The sequence below is a fragment of the Ambystoma mexicanum genome, chromosome 12 (genome assembly GCF_040938575.1).
Source record: "Ambystoma mexicanum isolate Mex_15411 chromosome 12, UKY_AmexF1_1, whole genome shotgun sequence".
NCBI lineage: Eukaryota > Metazoa > Chordata > Amphibia > Caudata > Ambystomatidae > Ambystoma > Ambystoma mexicanum.
Genome location: NC_090936.1, coordinates 236,137,016 through 236,162,766, shown reverse-complemented (window position 1 = coordinate 236,162,766; position 25,751 = coordinate 236,137,016).

Sequence of the window (25,751 nt, the reverse complement as noted above, 5' to 3'; positions counted from 1 at the left end):
TTAGGAAGAGAGAGTTGAAGGTATTGAGGCCCCAGGCCCCAGAAGGCCTTGTGACAATACACAGGGTTTTGAACTTAATCCTCGCAGCCAAAGGCAGCCAGTGCAGAGTAGTTTTCAGTCCTGGAGAGATAAGATCCCTGGGCTTGAGGCCAAGTACAAGTCTTGGAGTCCTGTTCTGGATGAGTTGCAGAGGGCAGAGAGTAGAAGCAGGCAGATTTAGAAAGAGGCTAGGTTGCAATAGTCCAGCCGAGAGTGAACCAGAGTTTTGGAGACAGTGAGCTTCTGAGGGAAGGAGAGGAAAGGAAAAATACCTCTGAGGAGGTGCAGCTGTTAGTGTGACTTCTTGGAGACATCAGAGATGTGAGGAGAGAAGGAGAGTGTGGATTTGAAGATGACCCCGAGGTTTTTATCATCACAGTTGGGAGCAGGAAGAGGGCCAAGAGAGGTCGGCCAGAGACTGACAGGAAAGGAGGGTGTGCCAATGAGGAGAATCTCAGTCTTACTGGCATTAAGGCAGAGGTCATTGGCGACACACCACTCCTGGATAGCAGACAGACAGTCAGAGATGAGTGAAGGAGAAGAGGTGGCTGAAGGTCGCCTGAAAATGAGCTGAGTGTCATCCGCATAGCACTGGAAGTTGGGGCAGAGAGCGGCAATTTGGTGGCAAGAAGTGCCAGGTTTTGGTTGAACAGTCAGGGAGAGAGGTTAGACCCCTGGGGAACACCACAGGTAGAGATAGAGATAGAGGAGAGGAATGACCCAAGTTGGACATCAGAGAGGAAAGAAGTTAGCCACGCCAGGGCCTGACCGTTGATACCCAGGTTATCACGTAGACGGTTGAGCAGGATGGCATGGCTGACCGTGTCAAAGGCAGAAGAGAGATCAAGTAAGATGAGGACACTGGGGGTGTTGGAATCAAGGTTGGAGGGCAGGTTTTCACAGATGTTCAGGAGAGCTGTTTCCATCCTTGTGGCACCACTGAAGCCAGACTGATGATCATGAAGACAACCAACAGATTCAGTATGGAGATTGTGCTGGGAGATGGCCAGCTTTTCCAGGAGTTTTCCCATAAAAGGAGTGATTGAGATTGGGCCGTAGTTAGCCGGGCAGGGCAGGGCGGCAGAGGATTTCTTAAGAAGAGGGTGCACAAAGGAGTGCTTCAAGGGGGATGGGAATACTCCAGTGGTGAAGGAGTGGTTGCAGACATTAGCCAGAGCAGGAGCAAGGGAGTCAATGTGGTCCATGAACCTGTTTTGACGAGAATTTCATAGATTGTTCTTGTCTAGAAACCTCATCTGGGGAGAACAGGGGAAAGACAGAGAAGGAGGGAGGAGAGGTGGCCAAAGAAGGGCCAGAGGCAGAGCAGGGAGTAGAGGGAGGAGGGGGAGAGAAAGAGAGAGAGGACAGGATCTCTTGAGTTTTAGAGATGAAATGAGAAGCCACGGCAGTGCAGAGGGCCTGAAAAGGGACAAGAGAGGTAGAGACTGCAGGAGGATTGGCTAGTTCCTTGCAGATTTTAAAGAGTTCGCCAAGTTGTCAGATCCTGCAGCAATGCAGGCTTGGATGTGACCTCTCTTCTTGTGCGGACAGAGAGCCGGTATTGCCTTTGGAGCAGGCTGCAGGCCAGTTTGTCCAACCCTTTTACTGGTTAATAAAGTTCATAGCAAAAACAATGTCACCCTTGTGTCGGAGCCTTACTTCTATACCCTTACACCACCAACATACAAATAGAAATATTTTTTAGTCAAAATGCTCGAACAGGTGCAACTCAATATCCTCTCAAAAAACGGTAGTCCACAAAACGACTGTGTACACCTATTCCCATATGCATTCAAAAGAAGTTTGACTCATCAAAATCTTTTCCCTCGACCAAAGAGTGTGTGCACAATTTTTTCCAATATCTAACATACCGTTCCTCATAGAAATTCTGTCTAGTGTTTCAACTAAACAACTCTAGTTATAGACTAAAATGCTGGAGACTGTTCATATGGGTTTCGCCCAAATAAGGAACATAATTTTCACCCTTAGACATAAAAGAACATTTCCTCCAAATAATGGATCCAAAAAACACTTTCGTCCTTGTGCTCCTACATCTCTCTTCAGCCTTCTACACTCTTGACCACATCAGCCTGCTCCAGTGCACAGGAGGGTAGCTGGAATGTCAGTGAATGCAGTCAAGTTGATTACCTGATTCTTTGAAAATATAACTTGTACTGTAAAAATTGAAACTTTTGCATCCTTAGTAGAAGTGATTACCTGCACGGCATCAAAAGGGTCATGTATATCTCACTTTTAGAAATATCCTGATCAATCTGGGAGCAGCATTCCAAAATAACGAGGATGAAATTGACATAATTTTTGCTTAGCTAGGGAATGCAAACCTTGCAAAATATAAGACTGGATAAATACTGGCTGGCTAAGGTTGAACCAGAAAAACACATAATTGTTGCTGGTCTCCACACCTTACAACATACCTAAAGCTCTAACTATGTACCATGAGATTACCATTGAAGAATTGTTGACCCCTGTACAACTAGAAGAAAAAGCGCTAGGCATATTTCTGGGCTCACCTCTGTCAATGGACAAGCATGTCAACTCCATAACAAGCACGGCCAATTACCATCTTACGCTATGACCAATGAGAACTTTGCTATGAGAAACTCAATTGCAATTACAGGCACAAAGCTTGATTTTTGTCACTCCATGTATATAGATAACAGGCAAAATACCATACACTTTCTCCTGGTAGTACAAAACGCTGTATCGATGATGGTGTCAAACATTTCGTTTCTTGGCTGAGAGGGCAAGGAGGGGTCTGGCTGAGGAGTTTTGGATTCATTGGAGTTTCCTTAGATGGTACGCTGGGGAGCCTAGATAGAGTGAGTTGGCACAGTCTAAGTGGAAGAGGATGATGGCAAGAATTGCAGAGACTTAATGTGGGTAGGAGAGGCAGGGGAAGATTCACCTAAGGATGAGCATGTGGAAGTGGCAGCTTCTGTACACAGTGGTGATGTGGTGTCAGAGTGTTAAGTCTAAGGCCATTGTGCATCCCAGATTCTTTACAGAAGTGTATGCTACAGGTGGAGATCCTAGGGATTGTGGCCACGGGGTCATTTGGGGAAGAGGAAATGTTGTACCACAAATTAGGATTTCAGTTTGCCAGAGTTGTGGAGGGAATGGTTGGCCGTCATCTAGAGGTCAATTTCTGCAAGGCACAAGGTGAGGTAGGGGCGGGGGAGGCCAGCGATTTGGGGATCTTGAAAATGATCTGGGTGCATAGTTACAACTTCACCTGCTAAAATGCTATAAGAGCGGATAAGTGCTAGTAGGGGATTAAGGTAGAGATTGAAGAGGAGTAGGAACATGGAGGCTCTCTGGGAAACCACTTTGGGAATGGGGCAGAAAGGGCGAAGGAGCATGATTTGCAAGCAGTACCAGAAATGAAGGAGGAGATCCACCTTAGATCCACCTTTGAGTAGAGTTCCTAATGCCTAGGGGTTGGGGTCTGCCTGTGAGTATGCCGTGGTCAATGGTGTTAATGGCAGCAGATGGATGAAGGAGGATAAGTGCATCACAGTCTTCTGAGTCTGCTGTTCTTTTTAAATCATCACAAATGTACACAAGAGAAAATTCTGTTCCTCAGAGGGGTCTGAATCCAGATTGGGTGGGGTAAAAAAGGCAGTTGGATTGTGTGAAAAGGCCAGAATCCTTTGTCATTCCAACCATCGACTGCGGAAGGAGAACATTCATGCCATGTTTGTTCTATCACCGGGCATGAAGCTTGTTGTAATGATGATTCTCAACTCCACTACCTCCGGCCACCCTGTAGCTGCCTCTCTTCCCTCTTTCTCTTCCTTTCCTCTGTTCTCCGCTGACCCGATTTCCAGATAAGTCTGATCTATGAAAGTCTTGTCAAAACAGGTTCTTCCCTGTTCGTCCAAAACCATCAAGGGCCATATTGACACCCTCGCTCCTGCTGACTTTTGTAACCCCTTCTTCACCTCTGGAGCCTACCTTCCCCACTGAAGCACTCTCTTGTGCACCCTCTTCTCAAGAAACCCACAGCCGATCCCTGCTGCCCGGCCAACTGTATCCTGATCTCTATCACTCCTTTCCTGGGCAAACACCTTGAAAAGCTGGCCATCTCTCAGCTTAATCCTCACACTGATTCTGTTGGTTGTCTCCATGCCCATCAATCTGGCTTCAGAGCAACCAGAAGCATGGAAACTGCTCTCCTGAACATCCCTGGAAACCTGCTCTCCAACCTCGATTCTAATCTCCCCTGTCTTCATCCTACTTGATCTCTCTTCTGCCTTTGACATGGTCAACCATGCCATCCTGTTCAACCGCTTCCGTGATAATCTGGATATCACTGATCAGGACCAAACCTGGCTGACCTCCTTCCTCTCCATCCGACCCTCCCAGGTCCAAATCGGGTCCTTCCTTTCCTCTATCTCACTCTCCACTTGTGGTTTTCCCCAGCGGTCTAACCTCTCTCCCTGGCTCTTCAACCAATCCCTTGCACCCCTTGCCCACCGCTTTCCGCTTTCTGCTCCAATTTTCAGTGCTATGCGGATGACACTCAGCTCCTTTTCCAGCCTGCCTCTGCCCCCTCGTCTCCCTCTCCCATCTCTGACTGCCTGTCTGCAATCCAGGAGTGGTGTGCCACCAACGCCCTCTGCCTAAATGCCAGTAAGACAGAAATCCTCCTCTTCTGCACCTCTGCACCTTCCTTTCCTGTCTCACTCTCTCTGGCCAGCCTCCCTTGGCCCTCTCCCTGCTCCCACCATTGAGGCTAAGAACCTCAGGGCCCTCTTCCACTCCACACTCTCATTTTCTCCTCACATCTCTGATGTCTCTAAGAAGTCACACTACTAACAGCACCTCCTCAGAGGTAGTCTTCCTTTCCTCTCCTTCCCCCAGAAGCTCATTGTCTCCAGAGCCCTGGTTCTCTCGAGACCAGACTACTGCAACAGCCTCTTTCTAAATCTGCCTGCTTCTACTCTCTGACCTCTGAATCTCATCCATAACAGGACTGTGAGACTTGTCCTTGGCCTCAAGCCCAGGGATCGTATCTCTCCAGCTCTGAAATCTCTGCACTGGCTCCCAGTGGCTGTGAGTTTTATGTTCAAGACCCTCTGCATTGTCCAAAAGGCCTTCTGGGGCATGTGGCCTCAATACCTCCAACTCTCTCTTTGTAAATATCTTCCTACTCGAGCTCTTCGCTCCTCCGCCTTCAACTCTCTCGGGGTCAGTCACTTCTCCAAGCAACGAGTTGGTGGTAGATCTCTTTCTTCAGCTGGGGCTTCCCTCTGGAACAGCCTCCCTGCCTCTCTTAAACTTGAGGAGAACCACCTTCAGTCCCAAAAGCACCGCAAAACCTTCCTTTTTTGTTCTGCCTTCTCTCTTCCTCTCCCGTTCTGATCTGTCTGTTTTTGCACCGGGCACCTGGCTGCCCACTGATTTCAGGCCCAGATCCCTGCCAACCCAGCTGCATACCTGCAGTGCCTACTGGCAACCCTTGCAATTTGAGTCTCTATCTGCAACCCTACAGGCCCCTTCCTGCACTTATTAGACATCCTTGGTCTGCGCCTTATTATTGAACTTGACACTTGCTGGTTGCACTATCTGTTTTTTGTTTTGTTTTGATCACATGTTGAGCACTTGCCAATACTTTCCTGCCCCTTGCACTTCCCCCTTCATCTTCCATGCACTTGCGTGTTCTCAATGTCGCTGGGCCTTGTAAGATCGTTATTTTTTCCTCCCTTGTACCCTTCCCTTGCCTCTTCGCTCCCTGAAACACTTGTATATAAGCACAATATAAATAAAACATCTATCATATCATAACGATGTCGGAAGCAGCTACAGTTGCATTTGTCTGAAGCTGTAGTGCAGCATGACAGCAGGATTCAGGCATGGCCATCACACCTCCAGGTCCCTTCCTCTAATGTGGAAGCATGCATTCAACTCACTTCCCGGGCTCGGCTCACCACGTGGTGTGCTTTTGCAGTTTTCGTTTCATCAGCGCTGTGTTCTCACGGCTAATCTGCACCACTCCTCGTAAAACATTACCGGAGAGTTAGCCAAGGAGTCTGGTAATGGCAATAAGGCAATAGGAATATTGTGTAGAAGGAGGGGCAATCGCTCACTAACAAAGAGCATTCTGTGGGAGACCAGTTCTGTTTAGTATTTTCTGTCTGCTGTGCTCAGATTTATGACAGATGCTCCCTGCAGCTGCTCTCTGCCGTTGTGGTGTAAATTCACAATTATTGGCGCTATGCCCATTTCTAGAGCGCCTGCCTCACAAAGGAAGCCCTGCCCGTTAAAAGAAGAAGGGCTCTCAAGCTAATATGCTTGAAAGGCTAGACTTGCCTTCTTGTATAGCTGTGGGAAATAATCGCGTGAGGGAAGTTATGGCTAGGAGCGTCATGAGAAGACAGCGCCTGCGTAAAAAGAGTTGTGACTCAGGGGAGAAAGAGAAGGGCGCAGATGTGGATGTGGATGTTCCAGGGAATAACTTAGTGGAGCTGGAAGTAGCAACCGTTCAGAAGGATCTTGTTGGTCTTTTTGATGAATTATCTAGTCCTAGTCAACTTGGGAACTCTGCTCATATGTCTTTGGCCTTAATGTAGGTAGTGCATTCTCCGTCCAAAAGCATGGATGCTGTGATTAGTGAGTCAATGCTGCGTTTATGCCCGAGAAATAAGGAGCCTAATGGAAGTGTGAACTGGGATTACATCATAGATAAGATTATTCATGCTCTGAACCAACGTAAATCTTATCAGGATTTTGGTAACTGGGTGGATTCATTTGATCAGATCATCTCACAAGCCTCCTCGAGTAAGAGTGACAAAGCGTGTCGATGTGATTTGAGAGAGCCAGAGGTCAAGATGAGGGACACAGCTTGCCAAAACTTTATGTACATAATTACCAATAAAGGATATCAAAGTATCTTGATTAATGACAGTTCCCATGATATGGGTCCTACAGTGGTGGTAGGGGTGAGAGGGGTTTTTGGTCCCCCAAATAAGATTAAAAGCAGACCAGTCCTTTACCAAGAATGAGCATGGCTTCTCGTGGGAGAGATATTTGAGTCAGGAAAGCAGGTATGCCTGTAATGTTGGCTGTCTTTCATAGAAATCTGGCTATGGACTATAGGAACATTATCATCACCAATGTTGAAAAGCCAGAGAGAGTGCAATCCAGAGAAGTGCTCAGAACAAGATTTAGTTTTTGCTTAACTCTAAAGTGGGCCCTGGATGTGTAAGAGGTCGAGATTTCAGACTATTGCGAAGGACACATTAAAGAATGGTGCACTAACACCAACATTTACTGTATTGTTATTGGCTGTGGCCAGAGCAGCATTCCTTCATTTTTGAGTCTATGCATTAATTTGACCAGTGTTTCAATTACTTTGGATGCAAGAATTGTGCTTAATTAATTTTGGTCAATAGTTTTGAGGTATTTCTTAAATGCAGATTTGCGTTTTCTCTCTTCCTAATTAATTATTTTCCTTACAGTACTTATCCCTGAAGGGGAGCCTTCTTTTTTGTTACCTGTTGTTTGTGTGTGTTTGCGCTTCTATGCCTAAGGGGCCTGTTCCAGCATGTTATAAATAAATAAATAAATAAATAAATAAATAAAACAGGTGGCTTTGTGACAATCCCTACTTGTGTGAGAGTTCTGTTGATTGCATTAATTCACAGTTGCACATATTACAAAATAATTGTCCACTTTGCCCGACACAATTAGTTTAAACCTGGCTCCAGTGGTTTGTCCTTTAACCATAGCTCCATCGAAGCAGATGCACCATAGTCTACCAATTTCCTCAAATTAACTGTTTCAAACAGTTATGCAGATAAATGTCACAACATTGTTTTGTGATCCTCAAAGAAGTATGTGCTGAATTGTTTGGCACACACAACTGCAGTGAAAGCACATTAAACATAAACATCAGGACAGTGGATCAATGCAGTAGCTGGAATTTGTTCAAATGTCCATGCTGAAACAAACGAAGACATGCATTTTAAATCTGGGGCAAAGTACCAAATCTGAAACTGAAATATTCAGCATGGAATTCAGCAACCCATTGTCGGATCCAGTTCATTCTGAAATCTTGAATGGGCGTAGCCTGCAGTTCTCCATCCTTCAGGACATGCGCTAATCACTTTGTAGTTGAACAAGTATTGTCCTCAGCCCACATAGCGAGAGATAGACTAATAAAAGTCCACTAGAAATAGACAACTAAGAGTGCGTAGGTGACGTAAGGTTTTAGGGATGAGGACAACATGTATCTTAAATCATATAGGTTTTCCAAACGTCATGCTATAATGGAAAACCCCCTTCCCTCTTCATGTCGCCAGATGTGGATTTATTTATTTCAGTATTTACTGAAAAAATGCGCTCCCATATGTGCTTCTCGAAAAGGCTGCTGTGATATCATCAGGCACTCTCTCTTCTAGGCAAATGTTTTATGCACAATGCATGAGTCTCCTTAACTGCATTATTGATGTGAGGTACATGATATTGAAGTCAGTGTTGTGAATCACTACTGTACTGTGAGATAAGGTTTGATATCTATTTGAAAGTCCTTTGGTATAGAAGACTTGCTATACTTTTATTTAATTCATCTTTATTGGTTGACAAACGTAGCCTTTGATCATTTATTAACTAGTTAAAAAGCAATATCATATTTTAACTAGTTTGGATAGATATGAAGGCATGACTACATTCAACTTAAGTTAATTCCTGTTGTCCAGCTTGTTCATGATTATAAAAAATTCTATAGCAGCAAATGTGCCATCTCCGTTAAAAAAACCTCTGAAAAACATTACACTATGTTTCAATAACTTGCATATAGATTTAAACTATGTTTCTGTAGTTCCATACATTTTAGGCAAATGAGACAAAAACATGTTCTAGTGTTAGAACAGGCATTACAGCCACATTTGCAGTCATACAGAGTAACCATGCACATTCGCCAGTTATGTCTAAGAATTTGTCAAGAGCAAGCTTTACAAAACATTTGCCGCCATTATGCAAGTCATGGATATTCAATTAAGGCGGGCGTCCTATGGATAAGGTTAACTTACAATTATTATACAGGGAACATTTGCCTGACACATTAGCCCAACGTCTTTCGTTCGATAAGTAATTTACTGTACGTTGAAGAGATGCGTCCCTAGCTTAACCCACATGCAACATCCACATATATCTTTCTAATTTTAAATATCGAAAAAGATCTTGAAGAGAGTTGGTTCAAAATAATCACAATACAATTTATTGATAGTGATTACTGTGGAGATGTTTTTATCCTGATCATTAAGGGGATCTTTTGAATCTTAATTCTAACACCTAAACCATGATGACCCAATTCTGATCTAAACCCAGCAATGGTAAATGGTAAGCTAATGACATTTTTCCCTGAATTCAATTTAAAATATTTTAATTTTTGCCTACCTAAAGTTTGAGACCCATGATGGGACCAGTGATGATGTGGATATGCAAATCTGTATAATGCATGACTTGCTCCAATGCTCCAACATTCCCAAATTCATGTATACATTTTAGCTGGATAACGTCTTTGACCAGATGTCGTGACTTTGGTGCTGATGAAAGTTATTTTCTTTTTTACTTGCACCCCAATTTGTCGATTTGATGTTTTAGCTCAATTAGTTTTGATATGAAACCACCTTATCATTTTCATATGATAGACATGGGACTGAGATGCTCTTATTTTTAGGTGGAATAAATCAAGTACTTAATAAGCTTTTGGAGAAATGGCTAACTATAAATTAGTAAAGTGCAGCGGTTAAAACACATCCGTGTCAGCGATTAGTTAATGCATTTATTCTGCACAGGTTCCTCACAATTTACACAATGACTTGCATCCAACGGTAACTCATCAAGGTAACCTTATTAAACTATTTTACAACATTCAATATTTCACCAGGTATTCCCATCTCCCATTATCTGATCCCTAAGGTTGATCTTTCTATCCTAATGAACAGACTTTTGAAATGAAATCAACATATATTTGAATGTATCTTTATGGAGCTCAATTTAAATTCTTACGATGCGTATAAGGGTGAAAAGATACTATTCCATTCCAAACCAATTTTGAAGTAAGAGACGCAAACTGGAAATCAGCTATGCTTATCAAACCATTTTCAGAACTTGTGTAACCATTTGGTTAAGAATATGCCGATGAGGACTAAAAGGAATATAATTCCATATGTGCCACATATTTCCTTTTGCAATACTTAAAAAGTGGTGCTACAATTGTACAAAACTAGGTCACTGAAGTAATGTATTATTAAATGGGACGACACAACACATCTTCCCACCACCTGGTGCATTTCTTAAGCACAGAAATTGGATGGTAGATCTGGAGCTGGTGCTCTGAAAATGGCCAGTCATTTAATAATTCATTATATTTCAGATATAGCTATTGCAAAGTCAGGGCACAGATAATTGACTGTTGCTTTGCTTATCTAGTTTTTGAAGGTGTTCATGAAGCACTGAGGACTTATTGTGGATGTTTCTTTCCCCTTCTTAATTTCGTTTGATAGCCTTTTGGCATCTGTTATGCTTTTCAATGGATCTCAAGAGCCCCCAGATGTCCTGCCTTTTGGCCTTATCTCTCATCTCCCTTCAATACTTATAACATTAAAAGAAGGTGCTCCAACTAAATGTTCTTTTGACCGTACCCCTTTATTCCTTTATTTTTGATTTCCTTCTAATCTGTACAAGTTAATATTAATTTGCTTGTATGTTACATAAGCAAATAATCGCTGTGATTTGATAAATACATGTTAAATGTGGATAAGCCATAATATTGTCATCTGACCTACAGCAGTAGGTGTCCATTTGACCAGTCTCCCCATATTTAAGTTCCATTGCACAGTTACTACAGAATGTTGAATGACTGACCTTAGAAGTTTCATGAGAATTTTTGTTGAGGATGGTGATACCCCCCTAAGTGTAAATTTCAATTTAAATTGATGCATCGATCCATTAAATGTATCTATATCAAAGTTTAATCTAGTGTCCTATTTGCTTGTTGTAATAGAGGGGAAGGTTTATCTGGGTAGTCTTCCTAATATCACCCATTAAGCCACATGTTTAACTGAAAGATCTGTAAAAAGAGAAGGACCTCTGTTAGAGGTCTTGCTTTGACTGAGATAGCGGATTAAGGTAGTATGGTTGCCTGCCATGATTAGAGGTTACATCCTTCCATTAAAATAACCACTGACAACCCGGAAATCCATTGAATTGTTTCCGTTCTTTATGCTACCTGCACGATGAAGCTTCACATAAGTTGTCCAGTTTCCTGAGTCTCATATAGTTTAATATAAATTACTGTTATAATCAGCCCACTGCTCCTTAAAAGAGAAAACACAGGGTAATTGTCAGCCATTGCTGACGTTAGAAGTGACTGCTAGTTCTCTGAGGCAACTTAATTTTAAAACATTCTTGCTGATTCCTGTGATCTGGCTTTAATTCCATTATTGGAGCCCCTAGAGGTTTGCCAGTTTCTAGAAATTCGAATATTTCCAATATTTAAAGAAGATTAAGAATGTTTAAGTGTCAGGAAAGTGCTCAAAAGAGTTCCAAGGAGATAATGCCTAGTGGCTACTGTACTTCAGACATTATTGCCTAGGTACTGACCTTTGTTATCATAGTCAATATACATGTTTAATTGTAACCTGCAAGATGTCTATCAATTCGTGCTGTAAGCAGAATTTCATTTCAGGGGGGGCTGCACCTTATGGACATGGTCAATGGGAAGATGTCTCCATAAGTTAAGGGAAACACATTGATTTAATGTGACTGATTTCTCTTGCATGCTTCTGTGACCACGCCAAGGTTTGAGCTGGTCTATGCTATTTCCATTGCATTGCAAATAAACTATACTGAAATCACCCCTCTAAAAGGTACTTCTTTCATCATCTGTGTAAATATGAAAGGCAGAGTAGACCCTGCCAGAATGTGGACATATGCATGCAGGTTCCACAAAGATATCTGGAAATATACACATATGGGAAACTGGCTCGATGGTATGAACCCCCTAATTTGGACTCCTCCTCCTCCTCAGTCGTTCTCTCTATGTATTATCCCTCATTTGTGTAAAACTTTCTTTTGCTTGATGGTTCACATTGCACTTTATTATTATTTTTTATTATTATTGATCTAGCTGAAATAAATCAACTTTATAATAAATGTTATTCAGATTAAAACAACTAAAAGAGCAACACTACAACACTACAACTTAAAACGCATTTCATCAAAATCAGATTCATAAAAACAAATAAAAGAAGAAAAGAAAGTAGGGCACCATATTGCAATCCTTAAAATGCAAAACGTATATTTTAGACACCACTAGCTTTTTTACTATAGATCCTTGTTCCAACAAACCAGAATGAAATAAACGAGTGCTTCATGTTGGCAAATCTGAGCTACTGGAGATTAATCCATCTCTATGAAACAGGGATTGTTCTCCTGAAGTTTTAGTCCATATAACAGTGCTCGGGTTCGGATTCTCACTTTAGTGGAGTAACCTGAGTGAATCATTAGCCACAAGGTGTCAGAGGTGCAAGCTTCATAAAGGTCCACAATTGACTTAAAATGTTGCATACGTTGCTTTAGTAATGCCCTACATTCTGTCAGCAGATGTCTTAAATGTTCTTCTTTGGATTCCTCCTGACAGAAGCGACAGAACTTCAACGATTCTTTGATGACTTTCCTACGCGCAAGTACCTGTCTCGTAGGCCACAGATTTAATCTTAATCGGAGATAGTCATTTCTATGTACTGCCTTTATTAAGTATGACTCAGGTGTGCTATGTTTTTTTATTCCAAACAATTCAAGTCACACAATACTTTGTGCACTCTTCTCAAGTTTTTGCCAAGTCCAAAGCAAAGAGTCTGGTTTTAACCTGCATTGGGTTTTGAAGGAGAGTGATCAAGGGTACATCTATGCAAGCCATTACATGCACAACATGAAGCCGCCATTTGATAATGAAAGTGTCAGTTGATAAAAAAAACATGATCAGCTACAATTCCCAATACATTACCATTTTTGAAGGCCAATATGCACTTCCTGAAGAGCGCCACCTCTCTCATGTATAGTGAGATGAGGCCAAGTTCTTATCGCATCAATGGAAGTGGAGTGAAGTTAGGCAGATTAAACACTCCTCGCCAGTATTTACCCTCCAACAAGGACCAAAATCTTTCCAACAATATAGGTCTGGTTTCGGCTGCATAGAGCAAGATTGGTGTAGCTTTTTGCAAGTAGTATGTCAAGGCGGGGGTAGCTGAGAATCTGCCATATTTCCGTTGTATAATTTTGGACTGTTGTAAGGCTGTGTTTACTTTGTCTGTCAAAAGTTGCCTAAACATTTGTACACCACCTTGACTTACTATTTGGACACCCAAATAGGTGTACGTTTGAACTACTTGTAAGCTTGTCCCTCTAACGGTCCAGATTTCATCTTTGTACATACGTTTTCTTAATGTGTTAAATACCATAACCTTTGTTTTCTCAAGGTGGATTACCAAATGATTTTCCTGGGTATACACTGCAAGCGCATCCAACGCTCTCTGAAGCCCTTTTGGATTCTTTGAAATTATAATCAAATCGCCTGCATACATTTGGAAAGGAATATTTTTATTTGCCAGTTTCGGGGGATCAGATAGGATATTGGCAAAGGTACATCCCACGTCAGAGATGAAAAAATTAAAAATGGCCGACGCCAGTGTGCACCCTTGCCTAACCCAACGATATGTTAGTATTGGAACAGAAAGTTTGCCGTCAGCTGAAAGTCTAACTTGAATGCTGTTATTTGTGTGCAAATCTTTAATAAGGGAAATAATATACGACGGGCAACCCTGATGAATCAACTTATGAATTAATAATTCTCTCAAAATTAAGTCAAAGGCCGCTTTCAGGTCTATAAACGTTATATAAGTGCTTGCCTCCTAGAGTGGTGAATTAGAATTATTGATGTTAATGTCATAAGAATCACACACGTTCCCATTCCGGACATGAAGCCTGTTTGGAAAGGGTCTCTTATACCAGCTATTCGGGCCCAGTTGTTAAAGTCCCTCAATATGAATTTAGAGAATAATTTACCAGGAGCGTCCAATAGAGGGATGGGCCTGTAGTTACCCCCCACAGACCAATCTCCCCTTTTAAAAAATTGGAACAATAACTGCCGATAGCCAAGAGGAGGATAACTTGTGAGTGGTAATGATTTGGTTAAATATGTTATATAACATTTTTGGACAAATATCTGGATTCTGTTTAAACACAAAATTGCTAAGCCCATCAGGGCCGGGAGCCTGAGAGTTATTGAGTTTTTTTTTATTTGAAAAAGAATATCCTCTTCTCAATTAAAAGACCCTCATAATTAGAGGACTCTAGAGTGGAATATGTAGTGTCCAAAGTTGGTCTCTGATACATAGTAGTAAAATGTGCTACCCAGTCGGTCTCGTTGACACCATTTAGCTGAATCGGTTTTTGGGCTGTGTTGTTAGCTATGTTAATAAGAGCCCATATTTGGGCAGTGTTTTTACGTACGATACTTTCCAACATGACTTCACCATCTGTTTGCAACAGTTGCATTTGATGCAATCGTAACCATTTTCTGTACTGACACTGAAGAGCACGTATCAGTTCATGCTTATTTTCACGGTTTGATGAGGCAATGAGCGTTTTATTTCTGCGCAACCACGCCTTTTTGGATTGAACCATTGCATCAAATTCATGCTGTGGTTAAACTTGAACATAAGAACGTGAAAGCACTTCTCACCGTAACTATGTAAAAAGACAGTGTAGTTACCAGTGGCAGCTATGCCATCATTGTAACTACTTTCAACATGTTGGTAAAAAGCTGACAGAGTCAGAGGATTCCACGATAAGCGCTTTGGGGCATTGTTCACCATCATAACTTGGGGAAAGCCTTCGCAACTATTCTGCACCACCTCAGCATTGGGCAACCGTACTAGATTTAACATATTATGGTCACTATAAATTTGGGGGATTGTCTTGAAGCTCCTTGCTGAATCAAATGTGCATACGTCTACAAATTCATAATTGATAAGTACTTCCTCCTCTTTGCAAGGTTGTATGCGGAGTCGAATCACCTGGGAGAAACCCAATGCACATCAAGAGCCCTCAGTCTTTTGCCAGAAGATACCATCTTATGCAAGATAAATTGTATTTGGGATTGTTTTCTGGTAATAACTGTAAATATAAGTCACCCATTGCTATAATATTGGTTATTTCTGAAGACTCGGAGATGACATTTAACAAACTTTCCAGATCACAGAAAAAGTCATCATCAGAAATCCCCTCGGGGTTGCGATACATGTTCAGATTTGCAGCAACCACGCCTGAAAAATTGAGCTTCGTCAACAATAAATAAAGATTGGGTGCAGCCCACCAGGTGAGATGCCAATTCCTATGGTTTCTGATCGCAACTATCATGCCAGACGATGGACGACCACGAGAAGCCGACTTGTCAGCATGGAAAACAATAGTGTGGTCTTCCCACAGCGGCTTGTCTACTAACCAAGTCTCTTGTAAAATGATGATATCATACATTGCTAGGAGTGCCGCACTCCCCCCTGGTAAATGGGAATGAAAAGATGTGTTCCAGCTGATCATTGAAATTACACTTCTATTTTGCTCAGTACTTGGTTATAAATCAGGATTTTGCATGGCCATGAACATAGAAGTATATTTTAGCACCCTACTATTAGTAGGGTTACCCTCCCCATAGATTTTATTTTGCAGTCTGGGGCTCTCTGACTGTTTAACATTGGTGACCAGATTTAAGTTCCCCTCAGAATCAATGGAGAACGGATCTCTGGCCAAAACAAAACCAAGCATAAAGATGTCCATCCTGGCTTGCCAAAGGGCATTTCTCACTAAGTTGGATTGTAACCATATTGTAGCGATGGAGCTGTCATTATCCTGGACAAATTCAAGCTGGTTAATACCTGCAGATGTAACATCTTGTAAAGTACTGACCTCCTCACATATTGCCAAGATACTGATTCTATTCATGGTATAAGAAGCGAATGTCGCAGGGTGACACTTGATAATGAGCCGATGGAGATTAGAACGCTTTTTATTCGCAGCGTTGGTTCTCACCTGCCTATTCGTTGCTTTTTGAGGCGCATTTACTCTTTGTTTATTGCCTGGATCTTGATTCCGATGCAACAGAACTTGACTCTGTCTTGAGAGTTGGATCTCAGCGAGGGATATTGCATCAGCAATCAGCTTCCGGGATTCCTGGATAGCTACGGACTGACCAAAATAGCTTTTAACAGCTTTTGCAATTTGATCTTCAATCTGCCAGCTGGTATGCTGTTGGACAGCTTGTATTTCAGGAGGCGCATTGGGATGTTGATGGTTAGCATCATTTGGTTGTTCCCATAGAATATCGCACTCCCCAGAAACGTCCCTCAATTCAGTCCCTTTTGTGTTATTTTGACATGTGTCAGGTTAAGCCATCAAGGATCCCTGTAGTGATTTGTCCTGGTGTCTGGACAGATGCGCATCCAGTGCTGCTTGCGTTGAAATAAGCTTTCCCACTTCAAGATTGTAGGACAATACTTGTGTTGGCATAGAATCTTGAACATTTGATGATATATTAGTGTCGCTCTGTAGCGCGGGAGCTCTTACATACTGAGACTGTAGCTTTGGCCCCCCTCCAAAGAACACCAAAGGTACCGGAGGCTGTCTGGCCATAGAAGTAGCCCACGTTTCTTGTAAGTCTAGATACCTTTGTATAGAGTTCTCAATTTGGGCTTGTGCATCTGCTAAAACAGAAACCTGATATACTTCTCGTTCTGTGGCCCTCACTTTCTCCCCTGTCTTATTAATCTTTGCCTAAGAAGATTCAGTCTCAGATGCACTCAATTTTACAGAGGAGATGGATGCAATAAGATCATTTAGAGGTTGACAGGGGGTCATTATGAGTTGGGCGGTAAGCGATACCGGGCACCGGTAAGGAGACCGGTGCCGGTAATCCCTTACCGCCCAATTCCGAGGTATCTTAGTGGGAACCGTAAAGGACGTGTGGTCTGACCACACATCCTTTGCGGGTCCCGCTAAGGGACCAGGGTGCTAATAACGGGCCTGCTATTCGTAGCGTTATTAGCGCCTTCCAGGCCGGTGCCGGACCCAGCATTGGAGGCAGCCATGGCGCAAATAGCGCCATGGCTACCTCCAATCTTGGAATGTGGGCCATAGTCTTCTACCTCACTTGGTTTTTGAGCAACCTTTACCATATTTATGGGTGTACAAGATGGTTTCTTAGGTTTAGGGGCCCGTGATTTAGGCACAGGTTTCATTTGCGGGGCCAATCGCTTTATCAGTTGTTTGATGTTTGCTCTGGCTCGTAAAGGCCTTTTGATTTTTCGGTTTTTTGAGCATGCCAGATTGCTCGACCCCTCCTGTTATTCCCACTTTCTCTTGAAAAAGCTTATATGGAGCCTTTTTGTTTTGCACTGGCTCCTCTGTCGGGACAGTGACAAACATAGAGGTACCACACTTTGGAGACACCCACAATCTTGAAAAGGTACTGGTTTGTTTAAACCTGATGGTTGAAAACCCAGGCTAATAACAATTCTACTACACATGTTAATACCATTGTTAACTGCAGGAAACTAGGAAGAGTCGATTAGCATGTCAGGCATAGTATCAGGTTGAATCATGTGGCTAGTTTCAGGCAAATCTGGCTCCTTGAATGCTGACAAACATTACAAATTGCACTTTATAATTCCTGTGCAGCCATACATATGTAGGTACTTGTTTTGTCGTCTACCATGCAACAGTACTCTGCATTAAAAAAAAATATATATTGAGTGTAAATAATCTTAGGTTGGTAATGCGGACAAACGACTGCCCAATTGTCTTACCCATCTGCTGCATTGTACGAACACAGAGCTCTCAAGTCAAGTTGAGTAAATGCTAGAGTAGTTAGACAATGTCGCTTTACTTTTTAGTACAGTTCATAAAGAGAGGCCTACACATACCAGAATGCAATATCTCAGTCTGTAAGACAAGACTGGTTGATTATAACACACCTGGCATGAGGAGACATGAGATCCTGCACAATGAGTTGTAGTACCTTCAAGACTTGGACACACTCCAGAAGAGCCAGTGTGACAAAAAACATTTAGCTGTTGACCTTTTTGACAGTGGCATGCAGCTTGTTATTATGTATAAATGCATAATATGTGCAGTTCCACCAACAAGTTAAACCAACTTTCTGTGCTCAAAACAAGCATATAAAGACCATCACCAGCTGCCAAGACAATGCCTGAACACATCTGGGTCGTGGCCAGAACAGTGGGTTGGCCCCTTAGGCAATGTGAGTAGGGCTTTCCCCTAATGTCACTCTCTCTCGCTGTATGCAATTAGTCCATTTGTAGTTTCAGCCTTCTGGGTGTCATTTCTCTTTTTATCTCATCCCTTATGTATCAAAACTGTAACATTTTCTATCAATTTCGGAATCAAAGTGTGTTTGGTCCATTGTTTACTTGAGACTTTCTAAACCTGATTTCATAACCTTTCCATGTACTTTTATACTGCTATTTACCTTGCTGTTTTTGGAAATGTTAGTACTATATTAACACTACCGGGTTATGAATTGTTTCTTGCTCTCAAACCATTTAGCTCAAGCTGTAGGTATGGACAGAGAGCATGGACTTTATGGGCTGAACTCTTGTCGCTCCACGTTGGGCAATACTCTAGGATATCCACACGTTTGGATAGGTTGAAGGAGCTTCTGTCCACAAAGTCTTCAGAAACTCGAATGATCAGCAAGGTCCTTACTTTTCACCTGAAAGTGAGGTTCGGAGTTCCTCTGTGGGGCATGTCAACCAGCTGAATGGTAACCGTACCGTCATTTAAAGCGTTTACCTTTTACCTGCCTTCAAGAAGTTCGTTTTTTTCAGCTAATTCCCTTTTTTCTTTCTCTAAGTGGGTGATGTGCGTGCCAGTTTGTGTGCGTTATGTTGTATATATTTACTGAATTAGATGGTGAATGTCTGTTTATTTGGGGTTTCTCTTTTGTGGCATGTGTCTGTGTGGTTAAAGCATATGACTCTCCTGAAGTGGTACCAATTGCTGTGCTTTCCATGTGCTTGGTACACACCTGAATTGTGTATTTAGCAGATAAGTTAAAGCCAGTTGGGGAGGTTTATGCTTGTATGCTTGTGTGTATTCCTTATGGGTTGTTGTAATTTTGTATGCTTTGTACATGTCGGTATAACGGAAAAGAAAAAAAAAACCTTAAACTATTGCTTGATAATATGTACACTCACATTAGCAGACACTGGGCCTCATTACGAGGCTGGCGGTAGCCACTGCTGCTAGTATTTATTTTTTCCAGCGCCCAGGAATAGCCAGTTACCAGATCATTACGGCCTTGCCACATCCGGTAATTGCCCATTCCTGGGCGCCGGAAAATATTCTCTCCCATTTGAGCCCCATAGGGCTCATGGGAACGGGAAAGCTGGATGCACCGGCACCTTTGTCAATGGTGCAGGTGCATCCGACACGCTCTGCTTGCAGTTGCCGGTACCTGGTGGCCGCAATGGCACCCGCGAGCAGAAATCGTAGTTTGCCAATCCGCGAACTACGGTACTGGAATGCTTACCAGTACCATTGTTCCCAGACCAGCAAACATATAATGAAGCCCAGTAAGTTATGCAAATGAGCTTAAACTTAAACATGGTAAATGAATATGGCATGCATTTTGCATTCTAGGCAAAATTCCATTTGGAGCACTTTGAGCATTTAATAGGCATTTCCAGGTCGCTAATTATGCAGGCATTTCATTTATTTGACTGGTACATTTAAGGAGTCAGCCATTCTCAGCATGCTTCAACTCTGATCACTTTTCAAATCTCAAAAAGTCTTCCTTGTGTTTTTGCACTGTATGAAATGTTATAAATGTGCCATTTCTGCATTTCTGCATGTACAAACAGCTTGAGTGCACACACTCTCTCACCCTATCACAAAGAGATACATTGTAGCAAAATCTCCAGACATCTTGGGTGCAAGTGATAAGGTGCGCAACCCATTGCGTCGTTTCCATTAAAAAAAAGGTGTGTTGGTAAATTTGAATTTTTTTCTTTTTCTTTTGTATTGGATTGTTTTCATTTAATAATGTATCATGTCCCCAGTGTATATGAGTTTCTTTAATCTATGAGTATCTCTTTATTGAATTTCCTGGGGTATGACGAATTGTAAAAGATGTATGTGTTAAGATATATTGTACTTTGTGTTGATTTTAGATGTATTATATCTTACATGTACTGTTTGAATAAGATAAATAAAGAGTAAAATAATGTACAAAAAAGGTGTGCCCGATTGTGAATCACTGATTGCCTTTTGAGTGCCTTTTCTCAAATCATGGGTGTTTCTGTGCATTTTAGATTGCATTCCATATTCAAAAAAGGGATGCAATTTAAAATGCACATACAATAAATACATTCCCTGCACCTATTCGGAACTTGATCAGTGGGATGCACATTGTATGACAGGGACACGTGCTGTTTTTTTTTAAGTGAGACAGCAGCAGTATGAACCGCTGATGTCCCGTTTGTATTTCTATCCCTCAAACACACAAACAAGATTTTTTTTTTCTTTTTTTACCATCTCACAGTTACTGAGCCTTTAATTGAGCGAAAGGGAGGAAGACATTTCTCAAAAGCAGTCCAAATGATGTGATGCCATGTTCTCCAGTCCCTGCTCACTGTTTGTAAATGCAAGGGTCAATTGTGAGGCACTATTCACATGGCAAATTGGATTAAGGAAATGAAAACATTGGGGGTGTAGATTTTCAATGCAGTAACACCTGATACCTACAGTCCAGCTGAAACCTGCAGATAGATAGAGAGCTGATAAATGTTTGTTGTTCCATCTAAATCGAGCAGTAAGGCTCCGCCCGGTCCCTGCAGCCCACTCTCTGTTCCTAATCAAGCACTTCCGGTTGACAAGGTCAGAGAGTGAAGCGGGTTGACTAATTAGTAACGCAGGTTTTACATTTTCCTTTATATGAAGTTCCTGTGCGGTCTCTCAAAGCTCATTTTCACAATCAGTGAATGTTTTATTTGATCATGGTATGTGGTGTCCCTTTAAGTTGTTAGCACACACGGCGGAGTGACATAACTCTGTTGCGTGTGATTGCTAATAAAAGGGTCCAGTCATGTGTGCTCGTCAGAGCAGGTATGGAGCCCGGATGAGATGCAGAGTCTCACAAGTGTTCTGTTTTCTGGGGGAGTCACGGTGCGCAGGGAGGCTCCTACTAAGGGGCCACTTAGCACATTTAAAACGAGGTGGTCATCCATGCTGACACGGACCTGCTGGGCCATGCGGCGGTGAGAGGAGAGCCTTAGCTGGCAGTACATCTTTCGCTCATGCTATGGAGTCGACGCGTACAGCATTTTCGGCTGCCATTTCTGCTGCACATGGTATGGAAGGTTGCAGCTCCGTAAAGGAGTGCTTGTGCACCCCCTAAGCCTAATTCTTGGAAATCCCAATGGCACATGGTTGCTGGACTGCATTTTGAAGGTTTGGAATACTCCATTCACAAAAGGAAGGTGAGAGATCGTGGACTGGGAGGCAGGGAGGAGGAGCACATGGTTTTGGTTTGTCTCTCTGTCAATCTCCATCCTTCTTTCCTTTGTAACTCGCTCATCTTTGGTGGTGAAGGAGTATTTTCTTCCCAGTGACATTGCTCTATTACTGTGTGCAGCTGCGGAGCATTTGCCTTCCAGGTTGTGCTCAATATTTACTTCAGCCCCTCTGTGTGGTGTGGAGGGGCAGGACTTGCTAGAAAAGATAAATCCCAGTGGTGCTGTACAATCTGGTGTTTTTTTGTTTTGTTGTTGTTTACTCTGCCTCTGATTCCAATGTGGGTTGTTTGTTTGTTTATTTTGTATGATTTCGGCCTCTAACAAGGAAAGGGTGCTCATGCACCCACCGACATGGCAGACGAGGCACAAACAGGTGGCGGTCCTGCTGGAGTTCTGCCAGCTGTGCAAGGGGGCGCCCATTCCTGCACCAACAGGGTGCTTTGGCACTTATGCCTGAGTTTGATGTCTTGGGGGGCGCCATTGAGCCTTGGTCCACACTGGAAATCTTATATTGATCGCATGGACATATATTTCAAGGCGAAGGGAAAGAAGATTCAGCCTTGGAATCCTCCCGTCCCCTGCACACTTTTGATTGTTTGGGGAAAACCCAATACTGTTCTTTAGACACAAAACAAAGTATATATATGTTGATAAAAAAAGTTAGGCAAACAGAGTAATTCAAAAAGCAGGAGTATTTTATAAAAATAATGTGATTCAAAAAAGAATTTTGTTTACAAAAGAAGAAACAATTTGGCATCAATAATCAACATCAAAGAATTAAAGGATGATGGAGTCCAATAAAATCGGTGATGCGTTTCGAGGATGTTTTCCTCTTCTTCTGGCCAAAATCGGACTCTTTAAGCAAAGAGAAAACAATAGTTCACAATCATGTGATTCAAGAATTGAATTTTTACAAACATAGAAAAACCTCTTCTGCATGCTGAACATATAAAACATAATATTACATTTTTTTGGCTTACTTTTCTTACATTGTCTGTTACCAAAGTGTATATATTCCTTATTAGAGAAAGCAGTTCATGAAATTCCACTACTCAAATGCTCCATGTCCATAGTAATTGTTGAACATTAATGCGTACTATCATAGGTGGTCCCCATCTAAATAAGTTGACTGCGATTCGTCCAGTGTATATTCGCCTAGCAGTAATAAATAATTCAGAGTCTAATTTATTTCAAGGCCACAGGAGAGAAAGATGAGGAATGGTAGGGGGCAACTCTCTTGTACTCGGCTGGCCTGGCAGCGCATCAGCTGTTTCAGTTGTTAGAGCCTGTGGATGCGTCCTATGCTGTGGCGAAAGATGCACTGCATGAACATTTTATGCCTCTAGCAAATGTGGACTACGAGAGGTTCATCATGTGCAGCTCCAGACAACAGGTTGATGAGTCTCTGGACGGGCTCTATGGATGCCTTAAGCAGCAGGCGATATCATGAGTGTGGGACAATGAACAGGCCATGATTTAGAACCAGCTCATTCAGGGCTGTGTGTCGGGGAAATTCCAACATCTATTCCTTCGGGAGCCTGGCCTCACTCTGCCCTGCATCCTAGAGCTGGGGTGGTCACATGAGATGGCAAAGATGCGGGCATCAAGAATGGATGTGGCAATTCGCCCTGTCAGGTCAGAAGAGGTGTGTGCCATTGGTCGTGGTCATGGCGCGAGAGGGGCATGTCGGCCCGCTGTGCAGCAGAGGGACAGGAACACCTGGGGAGGCCCAGTCGCGTATGAAGTGTGGGTATGATCTGCCACACCCTGCAGAGTGCCCCTCAAAAGGGAAGGCTTGTGGACGGTGTTGCACAGTGGACCATTATGCCCGCACGTGCAGGGCTCCATTGCCAGTGGTGGTCCAGAGAGGACCAGCTCGGGGTGGGTTTTTCCGACAACGTCTGACGAATGTGACACTTGTAGGTCAGGAAGTGGATGGTGCCACCAAGGACCTGGAGGAAAAGGGGGATGATGAAAACATATTTTTCATCTCGAGTGTGAGTGTCCTGAAGGTGAGGGCCAGAAGACAGCCGCAGCGTATGGTACAGGTGGATAGGTCACCAGAACCGGTGTTGGTGGACACAGGAGCCTCAGTCAATGTCATGGCAATGGTACACTACAAGGCATTAGAGAACCCCCAACCCTACAACGTCTGAAGGCATGGATATTCATATTCAGGTGCAACCTGCCCATCCCGCCGGGCGGGCCGTTTGTGTCAAAGGTCGAGCATGGTGACAGCCCAATCAAGGCATGCTTCTTCTTGATGGATGTGAGCATCAACAACCTCCTGGCTGTGCTGCTGCAGAAGTGTTAGGCATTGTCAGTTTTGCCTTCAGCGTGTATGTGGAGGATGTGCAGGCGGTCCTCGAAAGGTTTGGAGAGCTGTTCACAGGGATTGCACAGATAGTTGGTGAGCCTGTGAGGTTACACATTGATGAGTCCATTCAGCTGGTGGCCCTCAAGCAGCGAAGAGTCCCTTTTCATGTGTGGGTCCTAGTGGACAAGGAGTTGGAGAACCTTGTAAGCATGGACATCATTGATAAGGTGGAAGGCCCGACGCCCTGGGTCTCACTCATAGTGATCACTCGCAAAGCCAAACAGCCAGACTCCATCAGGATTTGCATAGACATGTGACTCCCCAACAAGGCAATCAAGCGGGAGAGGCCCCTTACCCTGACTATTGACAACATCATTGCAGAGTTACAGGGTGTGAGATTCTTCTTTAAGCTGGACTTGTTGGTGGGATACCACCAAATTGTGTTACACCCAGAAACTTGATATATCACAACGTTCATGGCACACCGAGGGATGTATCGATATAAGCACCTCAGTTTCGGTGTGTCAGCAGCCGATGAAGTCTTTCAAAACCTGATATGGGGGCCCCTGGCAGACTTGTAAGGTGTCCTGAACATCAGTGCTGATATCCTGGGGTTCGCCAAATCAGAAGTGGAGCACATGGCATGGTTGGTGAGAACCCTAGAACACATTCAGGGTCTGGGTTTGACGCTACATCAAGTGAAGTGCTTTGGACGAGCATCAAGTTCTTCAGATTTGTGTTCAAAGAAGGAAGGGTGCCCCCAGATCCCCACAAGGTCAAGGGCATCATGGAAGCAAAGCCTCCAGAGAATGTAATGGAAGTTCCTAGCTTCCTGGGGATGGTTACCTACTGTGGCTGTTTCATCAAGAACCTCACCACGAGGTCAGAACCACTGAGGAGCCTGACGAGGAAGGACACAAACTGGCAAAGGGGGCCTCTCAAAGAAAAGTGAAAGTTCGAGGATGTGAAAGGGGCCCTCATGGCTGATGACATAATGGTATTTTTTGACCCCACCCTCCCTTTGGAAGATGGATAACAAGGGGGAAGCAAGGCCCATTGCGTATGCCAGTCGAGTTCTGTCGGATACCGAGCAGAGGTACTCCTAAATTGAGTGTGAGGCCCTGGCGGTACTGTGGGGGTGCCAGCATTTCTGACTCTACGTGCCAGGGAGGCCGGTGATAGTCATAACAGATCACAAGCCTCTGCTGCCCATCATGGCAGGGTTATCCTCCAAGCCATCAGCCAGGATTGAGCGATGGATGCTGGATTTGCTGGAATATGGGGTCTCACTGGTATACCGCCCAGGAGCGAACAACGCAATGGACTATCTGTCGCATCACTCCAAGGACAGAGGAGGGGGCGTGGATGCATCCAGCATTGAGGAGGTCGTAGTGTACAGCTCATCGTGGAGTCTGCTTCCCCGAAGTTGATGCCCATCCAGGAGCTCAAAAAAGGCATCTGAGAATGATGAATGCTTTCAGGTTTCCATAGGAGCGCACTGCAGAGGGGAAATCAGTGTTGGAAGGTCTGGGCAAGAGAACCCAGGAAGCTCTAGAATAACCTTGGAGTAGTTGTGGCGAGTCGGGGACAAGCTAACATTCACTGACTCTGGGTTACTACTGTGAGGAGACAAAAGGGTAGTGCCCGCTCACATGGTTCAGCGAGTGATCAAGCTAGCACACCATCGTCACCAGGGAATGGCCAAGACTGAAGGTGTAGTCCCCGGGCTTGGGGAAGAAAGTGGAGGAGTTTGTGAGAACCTGTGTCAGGTGCCA